Source organism: Mytilus galloprovincialis, chromosome 3 (genome assembly GCF_965363235.1).
Source record: "Mytilus galloprovincialis chromosome 3, xbMytGall1.hap1.1, whole genome shotgun sequence".
NCBI classification, from domain to species: domain Eukaryota; kingdom Metazoa; phylum Mollusca; class Bivalvia; order Mytilida; family Mytilidae; genus Mytilus; species Mytilus galloprovincialis.
This window is the reverse complement of record NC_134840.1, coordinates 21,332,896-21,347,051: the sequence shown is the minus strand read 5'-3', so window position 1 is coordinate 21,347,051 and position 14,156 is coordinate 21,332,896. Positions and strand designations below refer to the sequence as shown.

Genomic DNA, 14,156 nt, shown 5'->3' with positions numbered 1-14,156 from the left:
CACGTACAATCAAGATTTTCTGCCTGTGTTGATGATGTTGGTAAAGTTGTAGTTCCTTTTTGTGATAAAATTATTAGTATTGATTCGTCAGCTGTAACGATAAAATAATACGTGCAATATCTTTAAATACAGAATTGTTCCAGATCAGAACTGTTTGGAAAAGATGTATGTTAGAACTGTCCAGTTATACTAATTTAGACCCGGTCAGGGAGAATATATTAGAGAGTCGATCATATTTCTCGTATAGTTATACGTTTCTCTTAATAGAATTTATCAGATTTAAAAACTAATCTCAAATGTACCTCATGTAGTAACAAGCACATTTTAATGCTGTGTTTTCGTATAATGGACAGTCCTTAATATATTGTTTTCTTCAAGTACGAGGTACTAAGTAATCTTGTTTGCCTGGGTTGCGCATGTATTTATTACGGGTTACTTTGATTTAGTTTCACATTTCATCATCAAAAGGAGAGGTGTATGTGCAGATAAATAGGTTAAATCCCCTTAAATGTTATTCAAAGTAAAGCTATCTGGAGATTGTATTGCTACATGTTGTTCAACGTCAGGCTATATGGACATTGTATTGCTACATGTTGTACAAAGTCAGGCTATATGGACATTGTATTGCTACATGTGGTACAAAGTCAGGCTATGAAGACATTGTATTGCTACATGTTGTGAAAAGTCAGACTATATGGATATTGTATTGCTACATATTGTATAAAGTCAGGCTATCTGGACATTGTATTGCTACATGTTGAAAAAAGTCAGGCTATATGGATATTGTATTGCTACATGTTGTATAAAGTCAGGCTATCTGGACATTGTATTGCTACATGTTGTACAAAGTCAGGCTATATGGATATTGTATTGCTACATGTTGTATAAAGTCAGGCTATCTGGACATTGTATTGCTACATGTTGAACAAAGTCAGGCTATATGGATATTGTATTGCTACATGTTGTACAAAGTCAGGCTATCTGGACATTGTATTGCTACATGTTGTACAAAGTCAGGCTATATGGATATTGTATTGCTACATGTTGTACAAAGTCAGGCTATATGGATATTGTATTGCTACATGTTGTACAAAGTCAGGCTAGATAGAGATTGTATTGCTACATGTTGTACAAAGTCAGGCTATATGGATATTGTATTGCTACATGTTGAACAAAGTCAGGCTAGATGGATATTGTATTGCCACATGTTGTACAAAGTCAGGCTATATGGATATTGTATTGCTACATGTTGTACAAAGTCAGGCTATATGGATATTGTATTGCTACATGTTGTACAAAGTCAGGTTATGAAGACATTGTATTGCTACATGTTGAAAAAAGTCAGGCTATATGGATATTGTATTGCTACATGTTGTACAAAGTTAGGCTATATGGAGATTGTATTGCTACATGTTGTACAAAGTCAGGCTATCTGGACATTGTATTGCTACATGTTGTACAAAGTCAGCATATATGAATATTGTATTGCTACACGTTGTACAAAGTCAGGCTATCTGGACATTGTATTGCTACATGTTGTACAAAGTCAGGCTATATGGAGATTGTATTGCTGCATGTTGTACAAAGTCAGGCTATCTGGATATTGTATTGCTACACGTTGTACAAAGTCAGCATATATGAACATTGTATTGCTACACGTTGTACAAAGTCAGGCTATCTGGACATTGTATTGCTACATGTTGTACAAAGTCAGGCTACATGGATATTGTATAGCTACATGTTGTACAAAGTGAGGCTATACGGACATTGTAATGCTACATGTTGTACAAAGTCAGGCTATGCAGACATTGTATTACTACATGTTGTACAAAGTCAGGCTATCTGGACATTGTATTGCTACATGTTGTACAAAGTCAGGCTATGTGGACATTGTATTGCTACATGTTGTACTAATTCAAGCTATGTGGACATTGTATTGCTACATGTTGTACAAAGTCAGGCTATATGGACATTGTATTGCTACATGTTGTACTAATTCAAGCTATGTGGACATTGTTATGCTACATGTTGTACAAAGTCAGGCTATGTGGACATTGTATTACTACAAGTTGTACAAAGTCAGGCTATATGGACATTGTATTGCTACATGTTGTACAAAGTCAGGCTATCTGGACATTGCATTGCTTCATGTTGTACAAAGTCAGGCTATGTGGACATTGTATTACTACATGTTGTACAAAGTCAGGCTATATGGATATTGTATTGCTACATGTTGTACAAAGTCAGGCTATATGGAGATTGTATTGCTACATGTTGTACAAAGTCAGGCTATCTGGACATTGTATTGCTACATGTTGTACAAAGTCAGCATATATGAACATTGTATTGCTAGACGTTGTACAAAGTCAGGCTATCTGGACATTGTATTGCTACATGTTGTACAAAGTCAGGCTATATGGAGATTGTATTGCTGCATGTTGTACAAAGTCAGGCTATCTGGATATTGTATTGCTACACGTTGTACAAAGTCAGCATATATGAACATTGTATTGCTACACGTTGTACAAAGTCAGGCTATCTGGACATTGTATTGCTACATGTTGTACAAAGTCAGGCTACATGGATATTGTATAGCTACATGTTGTACAAAGTCAGGCTATACGGACATTGTAATGCTACATGTTGTACAAAGTCAGGCTATGCAGACATTGTATTACTACATGTTGTACAAAGTCAGGCTATCTGGACATTGTATTGCTACATGTTGTACAAAGTCAGGCTATGTGGACATTGTATTGCTACATGTTGTACAAAGTCAGGCTATATGGACATTGTATTGCTACATGTTGTACTAATTCAAGCTATGTGGACATTGTTATGCTACATGTTGTACAAAGTCAGGCTATGTGGACATTGTATTACTACAAGTTGTACAAAGTCAGGCTATATGGACATTGTATTGCTACATGTTGTACAAAGTCAGGCTATCTGGACATTGCATTGCTTCATGTTGTACAAAGTCAGGCTATGTGGACATTGTATTACTACATGTTGTACAAAGTCAGGCTATATGGACATTGTATTGCTACATGTTGTACAAAGTCAGGCTATCTGGACATTGTATTGCTGCATGTTGTACAAAGTCAGGCTATATGGACATTGTATTGCTACATGTTTTACAAAGTCAGGCTATATGGACATTGTATTGCTACGTGTTGTACAAAGTCAGGCTATATGGACATTGTATTGCTACATGTTGCACAAAGTCAGGCTATATGGACATTTTATTGCTACATGTTGTACAAAGTCAGGCTATATGGACATTGTATTGCTACATGTTGCACAAAGTCAGGCTATATGGACATTTTATTGCTACATGTTGTACAAAGTCAGGCTGTCTGGACATTGTATTGCTACATGTTGTACAAAGTCAGGCTATATGGACATTGTATTGCTCCATGTTGTACTAATTAGTCAGGCTATGTCTATGTTGCGTTTTCATTTCTGACGCCAAATACGCGAAACAATGAATGTTTTTTTTTAATTTGATAGATGCTTTTTGTGCTTTTTTGAAAATGTTTGTTTGTTTTGAGATTGTAACACAGTAATGACTGCTGTAACCATATTTTGACTTTTGTACTGATTATGTCTGTTTTGTTCACGCATCGTTGTAAAAATAAAGGAATTTGATGCGAAAAGTGAGAGATATAGCTCTGTAAAACCAGGTTCAATCCACCACTTTCTACATTTGAAAATGCCTGTTCCAAGTCAGGAATATGACAGTATTTGTCCATTCGTTTGATGTGTTTTATTGATTTTGTCATTTGATTAGGGACTTTCTGTTGGAATTTTCCTCGGAGTTCAGTATTTTTGTGATTTTACTTTTTGCTACATGTTGTACAAAGTAAGGCTATCTGATCATTGTATAGTTCGTTTCTGTTTTCATACGTTCCTTTGTAATGATTTCAATTCGTATATTTGATGCATATTTTTTTCACGACCGAAATATCTTACTTTTATAATTAAAATAGCTAGTATGTATTCTCTCATTACGGACGAGTTTTGACTGAAGCTAAATATAGTTATGCAACAGGAAGACAGATAACAGAATAAAAATCAAAGCATCGTGGATGTTGTGATCCAGCCATATATATAGCTATTCTGATATTCTTTTCTAACCATACTATTTCTATTTTGTTCCTTTTTCCATTTCCAATATCACTGTAAAGTGCTATGTTACTGTCCAAAGGGAGGGAATTTCGCAATATTGATGCAAATATTTATATATATATTGATATTTCACTTTTAGACACTCTCAGATTATTATTGATATTTTTTTGCAATTTAATGGTATTGACAAGATTAGAAACAAGTTATATATTTTTCATATACCATTGATAATGATATAGTTTCCAGAAAGAGGCCTAGGAAATGCACTTTCTAACCAACAAAATGTTTCAATCTAAATTGGTGTTCATTCTTCATCAAGAAAAAATACTCTTCCTGTATTAAAATTTAAATGTACAAATACCTAAGGCTGAGATATTTCCAATTACTGTTAAATAGCAATATAATGGGATATAAATGGAGAACAAACACATAAATTTTAATGCATAAAATGCTCAGGTAAGATTTATGTAATTTGGTTTTTTGTTTCAACCAAATTTCTAATAATTGTACCTTATCAATAACAACTTGATTATTGACTTTATGTCAGATGATAATGACACGAATTTTAAAAGTGAAATAATATTCTAATGCAATTTTTATGTAACAATTTTTTTTCATTGGTTAAAAGTTGCCGTCAAATCCACAGTTGACCAGGCGTAACTAAGGAGGGACCCGCCATTTTGAATTGATTGAATCAACAAATGTTCGATTACTGCTAAAAAATCGAAAATAAAACAACACCTACCTCGAATTCGCCGTTTTAATGTAATTGTATCCGAATTTGAATCGTACAGGTAACGTAATAACCTCAAGTGTGTAAGTTTTCATTTGTATGACGTCACGTTTACCCATGACGTCTTTGCACCAAAATCATTTATAAAGTTTCGCGCATTATTTTCGTTTGTCAAATTTATCAAGTTTAATCGTGTCATTTCTTTTTGTAATGCATTAGAATCGGAATAACAGTACTGTAGTTGAAGAGTTGCCACCGTCAATTTTGATTTGACGGTCTCAAATCTCCGTTTTACTGTCTCCGCTACGCGTGGCCAGTAAAACTGCATTTGCGACCATCAAATCTACAATTGACGGTGGCAACTCTTCAACTACAGTACTGTTATTCCTTAATTTTAGGCATATTTTTTTAACATTTCTTTGAAAAGAAACACACCTGATAAATCATTCAGCTAGGTAGAAAATTAACAGAATATTTTAATGTAGTGTAGATCATAATAAATAATACATTTTTAGGTTTACTTTTGAGGTTTGTGTGTATTCAATTTGGTGTGTAATAACTTGTGTCTATTTAATTATGTAACACGTCATGAGATAACTGTGGGGAATTAAGACTAGGGTTGTATCCAATTAATACCTAAACCTTTGAGTGTAATTATTTGAAAATGATGACAGTTATAATCATACTGACTCTTACTTGGCTATGAAAAGAATTGGAGTAATAACATTTCAAAAAAGTGTGGGAATCAACTTAGATATATTACTACGCGTGTTGGCCAAAAGTTCACTGACCAATAATTTACACAAGTATAAGATACTAATATAAAACTTTCAAAATTCTTATCAACTGATTCAATTGATGTACAAATACTTTTTCAAATCAATTCATAAAATTTAAATCAGTTGACTATATTTACGAAGGAACTATATTAAAATGTATATCTAAAATAACAGGGTTGTTCAACCAATCTTTTCTTAATTTAAGGGCAAATGATATGTCAAAGGTTGACAGTTGAGGATTTATAAAGTGTATAAGTTCTGCAAGTCATTTGTTTCATGATATGTCTTCAATTTAGTTTTCAGCACCATCTCCAAAACATTAGTGATTGGAAAGATCCAGTACGGCTGAATCAAATACTATAAAGAAAAAATCATCACAAAAACAACATGAGAATATAAAAAGGCTGCTGCGCCAGTATATACGAATTCGTATTTCCACGTGCTCATTGCTTTTTAGCCTTTTCCGATTTCCTCATTCTTTATTTGTCTTGAATTTTCCTTATAAGTTTGTTGCTCTTCGTGTTGATTAACCATCATTATCAAAATAAGGATTTGGCTTTTCTAACTATTTTGATGAGTCTTATGTAGACGAAACGCGCGTCTGGAGTACTAAATCATAACCCTGGAACCTTTGATAACTAATTAAATAATTAAAGAAACTTATTCTGAAAGGTTACCAATTCAACACTGTATTTAGATCTTCCAACAACCTGTCGATACCCATATCTTGGCACTGCACAAGGTCATGTTTTCTCTGACGTCTTAACACTGAATCTATGAGAACTCTCAGATCTGTACCTAATAGTCTTTTTTGTTATGGGTATGTACAAATACCTTGCAACGTCCAGTCTGTGTTTCTCTTAGATGTGTTTTTGCTTTGTATCGATCTAATGAGTTAAGCCTTTTGTAAAGTGTGTTCTTTTGTTGTAATGTTACATTACTGTCACAGGTGAAGGGAGGGTTTGACACAAATAAATTAATTAAACCCCTCCACATTCTGTAGGTGTCTGTCCCAAGTCAGGACCTGTAATTCAGTGGTTGTCGATTGTTGTTGTGTATCATATTTGTTTTTCGTTCATTATTTTGAACATAAATCAAGTAGTTAGTCTTCTCGTTTGAATTGTTCCAAAGCCAACTATGCGGTATGGATTTTTATCATTGTTGAAGGTCGTACAGTTACCTATAGCTGTTAACTGCTATTTCATTTAGTGGAGCGTTGTCGCATTAGCAGTTATACCACATCTTATTTCTATATTATCAGGTAAATTTTCGGTAGTAAAAGGGTATTATTCAGTTCCAATACAAAGATTCACCAGCTCCATTGCAGTGCCAATTGGTACAAAAATATATATTCAAATCTGTCAATACCTACTAATATTATAGACAGCCAACCTAAAGTGACCTCCACAAATGTCACCTGACATTGTAGGACATGACACGTTACAATCATTGCTAGGTTGGACTCCTTGATTAAAAATGCTTTTACCACAGACACATGAAAGTGGGTCCTGCAAATATTTAAGAAAGGGTAAACGGAAAGTAAAATATAAGTTTACACTAATCTTAAACTTTTCAAAACTTTTTAAGAGAAATTGCATCGGAAGTAATCAAGAAAAAGATACTATAAAAAATCCGTCGAGCCAACTTGTTAAGTGACAGGCATTACGAAGATAATATTATGAACTTGAAAAGTTATATCTAAGTCTCGTCAGATAAGTAACAAAAAGTTGTCATCCCATGATTTACAGCACGGTAACGGTTTCTGTATGGGTTTTTTTTACACATGGTCTAGAATACCACAGAGTTTTGGGACTGATGTTCGCACGTAAAACTTGGTTTACCCCACCATATTTTGTAACCCCCCTTATGCCTATACTAAGTTAGGCCATTTGTACATGTACCATGGTTGTTCGTTTGTGTTTGTATGTCTGGGTTTTTTTTTGGCAGGAGTCAGGTGTTGATAGATAGTTGATGTTGTTTGGTATACCATGCGGTATTTTCATTTATCATATGTTTAGTAGTAAATACAGTAGTTTTGAACATTTGATAAATAGCCTGCTGTTTAATCCATATCGCGCAACTTTGATGCGCACCCTTTATCGCATACCCTTTATCACACCCCTACCCTTTATAACACCCTTTATCACACCCCATACTTTTTTTTATACATAAAGTCAGGTTTTATTTATGTAAGCTTAAGAAATATTTTTCCTCAAAATAGGTCCAATAGAACGGTCATTCGGGTGTGACGCAATTTGTTGAATGACGTGATTGTTTGGTATGTGACGTCACGAACGTCAAGTTTTGATATTTTTTGGCACACTAAATGCAACTATAAAAAATACGAATACACACAAAAAAAAAAAAAATACAAAAATAAACAAAATATTTTTAAAACAACAGCAAGCAAATTGTAAGGTGACCCAGGTGCTTCGGATAAGTAACTGACCAGTTCTTTGAAGGCTTTTAAAACAAGACAAAAGTAGAACTGAAAGAAACCCAGTGCTATGGATCAGAAAACAGTTCATTAAATATAATACTCTCCTGTTGAAATATATGATAAAGCGTATAAAACATGGCAAAATCCGTATCACCCTCGACCAATATCATCCCTTGGGCCTAAAGGCCCTTGGGCTGATATTGGTGTCTCGGGATGATGCGACATATGATACGGATTTTGCCATGTATTATTCTATATGTATCATATAGACTGATATGTATGTCTAAAATCTGTTCGATATAGAGCGTATGTATCAAGCCAGGGTTCAGCACTCGTCAGTTTAGACTGATAAATCTCTCTCAAATCTAATCGATATAGAGCGTAGGTATCAAGCCTGTGACAACACTCGTCAGACTAGTTTTATACATATACTGGTAGATAAGTCTCAAATCTAATCGATATAGAGCATAATGTGTCTTCCTCGAGTGCCAACATTTCATATGTTACATATTCCTTGAATGCCAACAAAAATATTCCAGTACATGTTTTTATAATAATCAATTAATAATAGGTATTTTTATAAATATGTAACTGTTAGAAATAATAAGGGAACTTGATACAATTGCAACATTTTATCACTTTAATATAAGAAAAAAAAGTAAATTTTAGGGTTAACATTAAATGAAGTCATGAAAGGTAAAGAAACAAAGTAAATTAAAATTAGAAGGGAAATGTTTATCAAAATGAAACAATGTTAGACATATTTGAAATTTAGTTAAATACAATTATTTTCAAACTAAAAAAAAAGATATTGGAGATTGATTTAATTCCATATCATTTTAAATATTATATAGTTATTATAAACTATGTGAAGATTTCAATTGAACAATTTATTAAACTTTAAAAATCACCAGAATAATAAAGTAAATTTGATGACTTCCATGCAAGCTGGAAACTCTACAAAGTTTCAAGAAAATCCATAAAATGGGGTAACAAGTTACGAACCTAATAATGACATAAACAGTATTTATTTTTTAATCACTTACAAGAAAAAAAGGGTGAAATAATATGAGCAAGAAAAATATCCTGCAAAAACTGAACAAAATATAAAACATAGTTATCTAACATGTTATACAAAGTTTCAAGATATTCCATCAAGTAATACGGGAGGATATTGATTACAGCACACACAACTATAGAGTTATTGAAAAAAAAATCGAAATCCAAAGAGGCTATTGTAGAATTTGTGCAAACTGGAATTCTCAACAATATGCACATGCTGACTTTGAGACTTTGCAACACTTTTTAAAATGTCATTTTAAGAGAATCCATTTACCTATCTGTAAAAAAAAAGAATGATTACAGGTACAAGGATTGAAAATATACAATTCCCTGGTTATTAGTAGTATGATTGTTTTGTTGAGCATGCACTTTTGTTGTGATTACTTCTTACACCTACAAGTATTCCTTGAACGCGAACATAATTTCACAGGTAAAGTGTCTGTTCTTACAAACATACATATCTTTATTCTCAATAAACCATATACATTGGTACAGATTAGACAATTATTTACAATATTTTCAATAAGACAGAACAAACAAAACAGTTGCTAAGACAATATATGAAGTCCATTTAGCCAGGAGCAGATACACCTGTGTGAATTATCTTTATGAATTTACATAGTTTAATCAATTCTGATTTGTTTTTGAAGACATGATCTGTTTGTATTTGACAATATTTGCATTTTTCAAATAATAATGTGACAGACAATGTTTCTTGTTTTCTTCAAAGTATTTACATTCTAATACATAATGCATATTATCACCAATATCATTTTTATTACATAGAAGACAAAGTCTATTGTTTCTTACTATATTGTTCCATCTACCCTGTTCAATAGAGAGCTTGTGATTTGTGGTCATAAATCTACACAGAATTTCAAAATAACCTTCTTTCCAAAATATCTTTAAAAAGTTTGTAATCTAGTGTTTTTGGCGAGCTTTCAAGTAAAGAATGCCAGACTTGTACATACTAATCTTTAAGTTTAAGTTTGATGAATGAAACTAACCAATTGCAATTTATAAAAGATTGTGTTTCCCACACATTTGGGATACTACATTCGTTCAGAATAGCCTTTATTCTGTTTAACCATAACAATATCACATTGTCATTATTAGAAATGTAAAAAGCACAATTTATATAAATAATATGTTAATTTTCCCCAAAATGAAATCAATCTAGTTTTTATGTCTAAGTCTATAGGATATCTCCCCAAGCTCCCAATAAATCATATAAGAGGGTGTAGATGTTTTTAGACTTAATAACAATTTATCAAATTTTAGATGTACCCTTTCAAGCATGTCGTTATTGGCAATACCCGATACTTCACAGCCGAACGGTAATATTGGCTTTACCATTTTATCAAATAAATCCGGCTGACTACATATAGAAAGATTATGTAGACGACCTAGTCTTAACACTTAGTAAAGAGCCTTGGTTGCTTTTTCTACATTAAACTGTAGATCAAAGGATGTTGGCATTCAATGAATAAACCGAGCATATGTATCAAGCTAGGGGACAGCACTCAGAGAAGCACATGGAGAAGACTTCATAAGTATGATTTACTTGTTTCTTATCCATTTTGCTTTAATTCAGCAAATGAAATATGTTTAAACTAAGCACTCGGTAGTCTAGTATTATACATAGACTGATAAACATGTCTAAAATCTGATCGACATAGAGCGTACTAGGTATTATTCAATCCAGGAGACATCACTTGTCAGTCTAGTAATATACATAGGTTTGTATCAACTTACCATCTGTGTACCCGCATATGTGTATCCTTTATTAGCACTGATGCATGTTAGGAAGCACTGTATTGTTATTGGAGCAGGTGGATAATGATCACTCAGTGTGTTATTCTCGTCATTCCAATAGCAACCAATAAAATTAAAACCTGAAATAAAAATTCTTTTTATAAAAACCAAAGAAGGAATACCAATTTGTTATTTATCAACTAAATTGAATGAAAAAATCATTGTAGTAATTACAGTTTAAAAGTTACTTCTGTTATTATTTTGCCTAACATAAAAACTTTTTTTTTATCAAAAACATACAAAGAACAATCCTGGAAAAAAACTTTTTTTCCGGATATGTTTTTTAAATATAAAACCGATAATTGTTCTATGCCATATTTACTATTGTTTTTTTGTCATTTTCCGTAAATTAGCAATTCATAAAACGTCGAATTATTCAATTTGAAAACAGTAAGGTTTTTTTTTTTATCGTTCCGAGTCTCCATCAACTACCCCAGGCAAAAATTGCCGAATCAGGATTTGGAAAGCTTTTTCGGAGTTTTCAATGCTTTTATAGAAATGGCGTTAGGTTCTTTTCTAAATTTAAAAAATAAAGTCCCTTTCATCCTTTTTTAATTTCATTTGCCACCTTCACCCCGTATAACCCCGATACAAATGAATCCGGACGTTGACGCGTTCGAAGCGATACATTTAATCAGGACAACATTTGGCATGACAACAATTTCGAATGCCTCTCTAGAACTTATTTGAGTATTTATAAATATGTCAATGTGCATATGTTAGTTTGTTTATTCAATCATACAATTGTTTTAAGTTTTAGATATTGCATAGAACGTTTGATAAAACTGCTAGGTGCAAAACGCACAGACATGGTGCAATTTCATACGTTTTATGAGGTAAACAATGCTGAATATTAATACCTTAAGCAATAATAAATAACTATACGTTGAACTACTACGTTTCTTCAAATGTTCCCTAGAACTTAGAATAAACGCAATATCATACTAAATAAATTTTCTCTTACTGTATTGTTCGTTCAATCAAATGTGTCGCGTTAACTTAGTCAAAGTAGTTTTTGAAAATTGTGACTTTCATCGTTATTCAAGATGAAATGAACATTTAACACAGATATTCCAGTTGAAATAAAGTTTCGAAAAGTATAGTACAGTCAATAAAACTTTAATGACTTACTTTTCACAATTTGAGACTCTTCCAAATGCCGATGTTGGTCCAAATTCGCCTAGACGAAAGCAGACATAGGAACTCGTTGAACTTAATTTGCCGAATGACCTAGATGGCATTCCAACTGCTTTATTTTTTTTATTATTTTTTTTATTTATAAAGCTTTGTAGATGTGATGTGGTGGCCAGTGAGACAACTTTCCGCCAAAGTTTAAATGAAGTGACTGTATAAAGTAATTATTATAGTCCAATGTACAATATTTAACAATGAGGAAAACCAATAAATCGGCTAAAAAAGGCCCCGATATAAAAAAATTAAAACGATAAAACTAACAGTAATATTTTTATAACTTATGAATTATGTATTGAAGAAGAAGAAAAAATGACAGATCTATATAACCAATGTACTACAGGCTCCTGACGTTGGACCGACACAAAACAATTGCGGCGGGATTAAACACGTGAGCCCCCAACCTGTACAGTTGCAATTGGCTCAACTCAAAATGTCGGTATAAGGCAGAAAAACCATATACAATATCGACAAAGGAGTAATTTTAGTAACTGATAGTTATTTCAAAGCGAATTACAACTAACATGTAAATCATGTATCTAAAGTATTAATCAATATATATCCAACGCTTTTATGTAAAGACGTAATAAAACGCATGGACATGTGAAATGCCAAATATAAACAGTATCAACAGGATGTACGGTATTATGAGTTCTCATAAGTGTGCATATTATAATAATGTTAGTTGATTAACCGGTACAGCATAACTTTCTATATTTTTGAAAAAGGAAAGACCCTAATAATGATAATAAACAGAAGAAATACAGTAAGGTCTTTCCCTTTTGAAAAAGGAAAGACCTTAATTAAGAATTATCTTTTCATCTTTATATCTTCACATAAAAGTAACTGTATTACTATTTAGGGCTATCAGTTACATGTTTATTGTATACACATTTTCAATAGCCTTAATGTAATTCTATTGTAATCTATGACCCCTAGGACCCGCCTTTAAGATTCAGGCCAAAGGCTTAACCTATAATCCATTGATTGTTTTTGATTGCTGTCTATATAAAAAAAAATGTGGCATTGAAACAACTCTTCACAAGAGACCACAACGAAACAAAAATGAACAACTTTAGGTCACCGTACGGCCTTTAACAATGAACAAAGCCCATACCGCATAGTCAGCTATAAAACGAAATGACAAATGTAAAACAATTCATACGAGAAAACTACCGGCCCAGTTTATGCACAAAACAGTGATCAAAAAAATATATATAACCACTGAATTACACGCTCCTGGCTTTGAACAGGCACATACAGAATATGGCGAGATTAAACATGTTAGCGGATACCAAACCCACCACCTAACCGTACATTAAATGTCGTATGATAAAAACTTTCAAAAATACTATCAAATTAGAAATCAGACGTGTGTATCTGTATGCTTAGCCATATTTGCACCTGTTGAGTTATTGTATTTTCCTACCTTTCATAACTTTTCCTACCAATTTACACTTTCGTATACATAAGGATTTTTTTACATGTACAAATTTCCTCCTAGAGTGTTTCGGCAATATAACGGATATTATGGGTTGCTGTCTGCATGTTATGGTGGGAAATTATTATTTTCATACATGCATATTGGTCATAATCATACCAAAGCATAAATTAATACATGCAAAATTCATTGACAAACGCAACATTGTGTCAACGAAGCGTACAGTATAAAAAAGTGTAACGACAACGAAGCGTACACAACATGAAAATAAAGACACTTTTAAACGTGTATTTTTTTTTTGTTTTTTTGTTTCTAGATACAACATAAACAAACGATCTTTATAAGATTGATAATTTATACTATGAAATTTTCAAAAATGTATGTTTTAAAAACTATGAGGTATGAGAAACATTAGTTTTGAATATTTAAAAATACCAATCACGTCTAATCATTCATATCGTCGTGCGTTTTTTGATATTTGTATTTAAAGTTTATCATAACCTTTTTGCTAAAATGGCCGTATTTACACCCCAAATTTTACTCTGAGTACAGACTAACCTATAC

General features: G+C 32.6%; 1 long non-coding RNA gene across 1 annotated transcript; it reads right to left on the bottom strand.

Moving 5' to 3' along the window:
• On the bottom strand, window positions 1–11,035 carry LOC143066353 (uncharacterized). The gene is made up of 3 exons (XR_012975571.1): window positions 10,901–11,035; window positions 7,016–7,151; window positions 1–91 (listed from the first exon to the last, which is right to left on the bottom strand). It is a non-coding gene; the product is annotated as an uncharacterized LOC143066353 (long non-coding RNA).
• Window positions 11,036–14,156: the final 3,121 nt, after the last annotated feature.